The sequence below is a fragment of the Callithrix jacchus genome, chromosome 15 (assembly GCF_049354715.1).
Source record: "Callithrix jacchus isolate 240 chromosome 15, calJac240_pri, whole genome shotgun sequence".
NCBI lineage: Eukaryota > Metazoa > Chordata > Mammalia > Primates > Cebidae > Callithrix > Callithrix jacchus.
In genome coordinates this window covers 42,253,904-42,261,103 of record NC_133516.1, presented here as the reverse complement: position 1 = coordinate 42,261,103, position 7,200 = coordinate 42,253,904, and the positions used below count along the sequence as shown (strand labels likewise).

At 37.4% G+C, this 7,200-nt stretch overlaps 1 protein-coding gene across 42 annotated transcripts in view; it reads left to right on the top strand.

The window, feature by feature from the left end:
• FHIT (fragile histidine triad diadenosine triphosphatase) overlaps positions 1-7,200 on the top strand; it is a 1,534,178-nt gene that overhangs the window by 750,298 nt on the left and 776,680 nt on the right. For 4 of the 42 annotated variants that reach the window (XM_078351383.1, XM_078351382.1, XM_078351381.1 and 1 more), the window contains one exon: positions 2,071-2,147. The exons of the other annotated variants lie outside the window; for them this stretch is intronic. The gene's annotated coding sequence lies outside the window, so the exon portion shown is untranslated. The remainder of the gene's footprint in view (positions 1-2,070; positions 2,148-7,200) is intronic. 42 annotated transcript variants of the gene reach the window in all.

Below are 7,200 nucleotides of genomic sequence, written 5' to 3'. Positions count from 1 at the left end.
AAAGTCAGCATGCAAGTGAAGGGACAATTCAATTCTGGTTTTGGGAAATTTGCAGGAGTGAATGTGGCAGAGTAGGTGTGAAATAAATGTTCTTTAGCATTTAGTGAAGGTTTGTGGGTCACCATCATTTCAGGTATCTGGGAGTTGTGCAACCCTTCTGTTCTCCCTGAGTCACATGGGAAGCTTTTTAAAAAGTCAAACCTTTCAAGTATTTGTAAATATTTAAAGGCAACACTGTGTCTTGTGTGTACAAATCCATCTGTGGGCCAACATTCAGGGGCATCTGATCATGTGAGTTAATCACATGTGGCGGCCCTTTTTGTGCCAACCCTTTGAGATATTTTACCTCCCTGGCAGTGTCTTCATGAACATGCATTGACCATCTTTTGGATTAATGGGCTAAAGTAATCAGGTCATTATGAGTCCAACCACTTTCTAGACTCAGTTTACCTAATTGTTAATGGTATTAGAGCTGCATTGGGTGAGCCTATTTTTCCAATAATAGACTTTGACTTCTTAAAATTATTTTTTTTCTCTTCATGAATTTCTCTGATACCAGCCTAATCCTAAAACCTACTTCTCCCCCACCCCGACCGGTGTTTATTCAGATAATTTTCCTTCATTTGCGCATGCAGCTACTACCACAAGTCAAACAGGGAAGTCACTCTCGGGAGCCTTCCTTTCAGCAGCTAGTCCTTTGTTTCAGCGATTTTCCCTTTTCGGTTGCATAACCTTGAGGAAAGGGCATCTAGTATATGATATTGTTCCCAAAATAGTTAAATGCCTCTTTTTAGGAATCCTGATAATATCCATGATAATTATTAATACTAGGGCACACAAACATAAGCACCCACTGTGTACCTATCTCTGTGCTAAACAAAACATGATCACATTTTGAACCTCACACTGACCTGGTATTGTTCTGTAATTGGTTCAGGTGGTTGCTTCTGAAGACTTGCACGTAGGCAAGTTGCTTTCATCTTTTTGACGAAGGTTCATCAGTCACCTTGTAAATGGCCATGAGATTTCTGAGCTGAAGCTCGATGAGGGAAAAAGACCTCAAAGTCTGATAAGGGATGAGTGACCCTTGTTGTCTAAAACATTGACTAGAAATTGAATTCAGTCTTTGCTTAATAAGAGTCATGTCTGATCCTAATGAAAACCCAACCCAATTAGGGTTGATACCTGAATTCTACTGTAATATCTGACTGTAGTGGCTGGATAATTTGCCTTCCTTTGCCTTCTTTCGTCCATTCACTCCCCTCACCCTACCTCACCCACCTCATCTTAATTTGTATTTTGAATTTGCGTAGTTTTAAAAAATAAGGAAATTTAAAATAAATATTCTCAAGGTACTCATACTACAAGATAGTTAGTAAGGACATTGAGTTCAAAGTTGCATTCAAATCAGAGCTCTACTGTGTTTGAGCTGGTAAAACTTGGGCAAACGACTTAAGATCTCTGTGCCTCAGTTTCCTTATCTTTAAAATCCTAGCTAAGTAGTGTCTCCTGGAAGGTTTATGGGCAATTAGGTTATGTGTGTAACAACTTTTGCACAGTGACAGGTGCCCAGAAAGAGCTACAGATGTGCACAAGAAATGGTGGCCCTTTTTAGAAGATACATTTAGGACTTTAAAAGTTAGGTTAAAAAAATAATGACTTTCGGTGCTGTGGGATTTGTGAGCTCAAGGACTTGTGCTGCAAGAACAACAAACACGGGCTTGCTTATTTAATAGAACGTGTCCTCAATGAGGGTCTGATCTGCTTTTGGCTTGAGGAATGCTTCAGAATTTTAATTATTTGGAGGAGCTTCCCAGGGTATTAGAAGTTGCTTTATGGTTGCTTTCTCTTCACGTCAAACTGAAAGGGCAACCATTACAAATGAGCATTCCTGTGCCAAGATGTGACACAGCAAATGAATTTACGGATGTTGTTAATGGTCATCATCAGCATGGCTAGGGTTCCAGTTTGATCAGTAGCTGCAGACTGCCTTCTTAAGATGAAATATTCCTTTAAATGAACATGACATCTTTTCTTGAACAATACTCAGGTTATTTTTTTCTCTCATAGAGATTGAAGACCCATTACTCAGCATTATCTCCCTCTCTCCCCGGCAACTTCCATCTGTTCAGAATGAGCTACCTCAGGTATATTTATTGCTTTTCCTCAGTGTTCTTCTTAGCTTGTATATATAGCTTATTATGGCACTTATAATAATATGCCAAGCAATAAAAATATAATTATCATTCTATGGTAGCTGCTGGTATTCACTGGGCATGTACTATGTGCTGGCTTTGCATCATCATCTCATTTGATCCTCACAACTTGTGAAGGAGGGATCTTCATGGACCCCGTTTTCCACATGGTGAAGAGATTAACTTAGAGCTTAAATACTTAAAATCAGGGCTGTGATTTAAAACAGGACTGAAGGTAAAATCTGAAGGCATAGACATGACTCAGAGTTGCCTCTGTTTTACAACTCCCTGTTGATTTCCATTTTCCTCTTTTGTCAGTCAGCTCCCTTGACTTCCTGCATCTGTCTATCTTGCATCCTAGCCTAGTGCCTGACATGGTGGATGCACTGGAGCATTTGAAAGAATGAATGAATGATTTAGCCCTCTGCAGAGTATATGCTGAAAAACTGGTGCCTAGCCTTTAAGAGCTTAAAAGTGAAGTGAATGAATTTTGATAGAAACATTTTTAAAGTAAGGACCATCCTTCTGTGTCCCCAGAAAATTAAACAGACTGAGAAAATGGTAAAGCCAAGTTAGAAGCATTCAGGTGTGGAAGTTGTACAGGGCACTTGAGTTAAAAAAAAAAAAATCTGCTCAGGCATAAAATAATTAAACTGTTCATGACAGCATATAATTACATCATTATATACACAACTCTGTTACTATAATTTGGCTCATAAAAGAGCAAAGTGTCAACATCTTTCTAATGGTATTTAATTTTGTTTTAGCATTTCCTAAAGGAAGTGTTCAGTTTCTACTTTGAACTTACAAACTTTTGACACATCTTTACATAGTTTGTGGTTGCAAATCACTTATGTACACCACAGACATGACTCATTGTGCATTTTTCATGATTTGGAGTCAGGTCTTTATATGAACTCTAAATATTTCAATGTTGAAGACACATTTGCATACTTTAAATGTACCTTGTTTTTTAATCTATCTTATTTGGAGTTAACGTCGTTAGTAATATAATCTGGAAAAATAATAACTCAATTTATTCAAGACCATTTTAATTAAAAATGTGTGCTAACTCTTGAGGGACCAGGTAGAGGTTTACACTTCTCTGAAGACAGGGGTTATTGAGCAAATTAATAATGTAAACAAGATTTTTGGAAGGAATATTTAATCAACTCGAGAGAAGGCACTTTTCAAGCAAGCTGCAGCACTTTGGAATTATCCATTGACATTCAGAAGATTGATGTGTTAATTACTAATCATTGTTTGGAATTCATTAAGCTGGTCATTTAAATGCCTTTATTTGGCCACGTTCTATTGGTCTCATGTAAATTCCAATGTCTTTTGACTATAACAGTGATGCCTGTTGAATCCTTTCTTAATAATCACTATGTTACCACTTACTTTCCAATAATTTAGTCGTCTTGAGCACACAGTAAAGCCTCTCTGGTTCCAGCCTTTCACAATTGTCAAATGGGGGCACTTCAAACAACTTCATAGGGTTTTTCTGATACTTAAATGAGATAAAGTGTATGAATTGCTTGATAGAGTGTTCAGGAAATAGGTTACTAATTATCAGTCGAGACTAGTGTGATTTTGTTACCGAGTGTGGCTGCTAATACTGCATTTTTCTACCTTAGAGTTGTAGTGTAAATTGATTTATGCAGGGCCTGAAATAAAGACGTGGTTACAGTATTTCTTCTCTCAAGATTTGGACATTTATTTATATGAGAAATCTCACAGAAGTATAGAAATAAAGTGTGGTATGTTTATTTGATCGGAGGGAAAGCAATAAACTTGTAGAAAATTACGAGTCTTGAAACATCGATTGGAGTTAGGCCCACTGAATTGTGCTAGGGATTTGAGATTAAGGGAGTCTGAAATTTGGAAATGGGTGGTCTCAGGGTCCCATGTGATCATAAAGATTGTATATCTAAGTCTCTTCATAGTTAGGACTTTGTTCCTTTTTGCCAAAGCTGTGATATTCTTTTTTCCCACATTGCTAGAAACTTTCTGGCCCTTATGCAATCTCCAAGTGCTACCTATGGGGTCATGCTCAGTTTGGAATGCTTCTCATTGTTGAAGAGTCAGGTTTCCTTGCTTAATATCCTTTCCAAAAAAGTTAAACTAGTCTTAGTTGTACTGAGTTATCTTTGTGCAAAGTGAAATTTTCCATAGATACTCATATTCGTTCTTGGGGTTGTGACACTAGTATAATTAATTGATAGTTAATATCCTCTGTCAAATTTTATTTACTTGATATTTTGCATTCATCCAGCTTCTGGAAAATAGCACCAAAAAGTATGTATTATATGGTTTTATTTATTTTTTTTTAGTAGCAAATTTCTGGAAAACTTTTAACAGTTAAATATGTCAAAGACTGGATGTACCAGCCCATGAAGGAGATGAGTTTATTGAGGTTATTGAAGTGTGGGGGGAGATGTTCAGTCATGAAGAAGCTCTCAAAGGGAGAGAAGGTAGACATTTGTAATGCAGGGAAGGCAGAAAGGCTGGAGGTGGGCCTTACGATATGTGAGGGTAAGTTGGTTTTAGTGGTTCAGGATTTTTCTGAAAATGATAAGGGGAAAGATTTCTGAACCTATTGACTGGCACTGGGCTTTTATGACATTCAATATTACCCAATGGAAAAAATATGTAAAATTATTTTTTCAAATAGTAAGAAAAGTACATTGGGCTTTTCATTATGTGTTATTTTACCAATGTTGAATTCAAACTATGTTAATTTTGCGATTGTCTTTTTAGTTGGCCTAAGAACTCCTAGAAATAAGTTTTCACTATACAAATTAAAAATACCTATTCTAACTCTAAACTGTTGAAAGCAATTAATTTAGAAGTTTTATCTGCTTATATCTCTCACTTAAATCGCTGGTATGAGAAATGTAGCCTACTATTAGTTCTCTGTGTGGATCTGGCTGTTAAATAGCTCTAAGGCACTAGTAACTAATTCTCAAATTGGTATCTATCTTCACTGGCTTTTTACAGGCAGATTCCTGCTTGAAAACAGGGATTTTGTTGGTATTTTTAATTTATGGCTCCTTGCACACAACTTTTCTATATCAAATGATTTTCCATTAATAAGTGAGGCATTGTCTGCTGTGATTTCATCCCCAAATTCCCCACTTACTGAGTGCTGGCATTAGTGGGACTCTCTGGGACACACTTCTGTAGCCCACCTGCAGCTCCTCCTCTTTTTTTTTTACTCTCTCATCCTGCACTGCATTATCTTTCTCTCATTAGAAAAATCCAGCATCTCCTCTCAAACTCACTTCCTCTGGGGTGGCTTAATGGACTTCTTCTGTGTGTTCTTTTCGGCTTTGTCACTTGTAAAGAACTATGCAGTTCTTTACAGAGCCTCGATAATATGTACAGCTCAGCTCTTGGAGATGTATATACAGTTGTGTACTATAAAACATTTCAGTCAACAGTGAACCACATATATGAGAGTGGCTCTGTAAGATTATAATGGAGTTGAAAAGACCTATTTCCCGGTGACGGCGTAGGCATTGTAATGTCATAGTGCGATTATTAATACTCTATTTTTTAATAAATTTAGTGTAATCTTAAGTGTACAGCATTTATTAAAGTCTACAGTAGTTAACAGTAATATCCTAGATCTTCACATTCACTCACCACTCCCTCACTGGCTCACCTAGAACAACTTCTAGTTCTATAAGTTTCATTCATGGTAAGTGCACTGTAGAGGATGACCATTCTCTACCTTTTATGCCATATTTTTACAGTATGCTATTTCTGTTTAAATACACAAATACTCACCATTGTGTTACAGTTACCTACAGGTATTCAGTGCAGTAACATGCTGCACATGTTTGTATCTAGGAGGAGCAATAGGCTATACTATATAGCCTAGGCATATAGTAGGCAACACCATCTAGGTCTATGTAAGTACAGCATATGATGTTGACACAATAAAATAGCCTAACGATGCATTTCCCAGAACATAGCTCCATTATTAGGTGCCACAGACTGCATGTGTGTGTATACGTATCTATGCATATGATCTCATGTTTGAATAACTTTTAGGTGTTTTCACCTGTGTCACCTTGATAAGAACATCATTGTATGTTCAGTTTATAGAGGAGGAAACTGAGGCTCATGGTGTGACTTTCTCACAGTTTGAATAGCTTTTTGTCAGAAAAGGCTGGAGCAGGATGTTGCATCTGGACCAGGGCACTGGTTCTCTTTCCTCTCTGCTTAGTACTTGTTCGCTGAAATGCAGATTTGCAGCATGAAGTACCTAGGCAATCAAAGCATGTTTGTTCCTTCTCTGAGATACTTGGTCTAAACAGTAATACATAGTTAACAGCAGCATGTGGAAAGCAGACTCCAGAGGCCAGATCTCGAATGTTTCTCACCCTTTCTGTATTAAGTGAGTGATCTTTACTCAAGCTTAGAAACTTGTGGAAAAGAGCAGACCAGGTGCTTCATTTTCCAAATCTACTGAATTACTTGGAGCAAAAGGACTGGTTGGAATGAAGGCATCATAGCCCTCCAGCAATTTATGTTGCCTGTTTGTAATATCCCTATAAAATGAGCTTCCTGGCAAGACTTAGTAAACACATTTCAACTAGCTATAAAGATTTCATAAACCATGTTCCTAGTGAGATGTACTCGGGAACAATCACAGCTCCCAGGATGTCATTAATTTTATATTAAGCTCAGAATTTAAGAATAGCTAGGAAAGGCACGTGTCCATAATCCATAGTTACATTATTAAAGTACAGGGAATATGAACTAGACACTAAAGTGATCAGTGCTGTCCAAGGGGCCAGTAAAGCAATGTGGTTAAGAGCTTTTGATATTGCATCCAGAGACCTAGTTCAGGTGGTCTCTCTCCACTCACTACCCTTACTAAATTACTAACCCACCCTGTGCTTCATTTTCCTTACCAAAAGAATGAGGATTATGACAGTATTTACCTCAAAGAGTTATTGTGAAGATGAACAGATTTGCTATGATATCCTTGGCA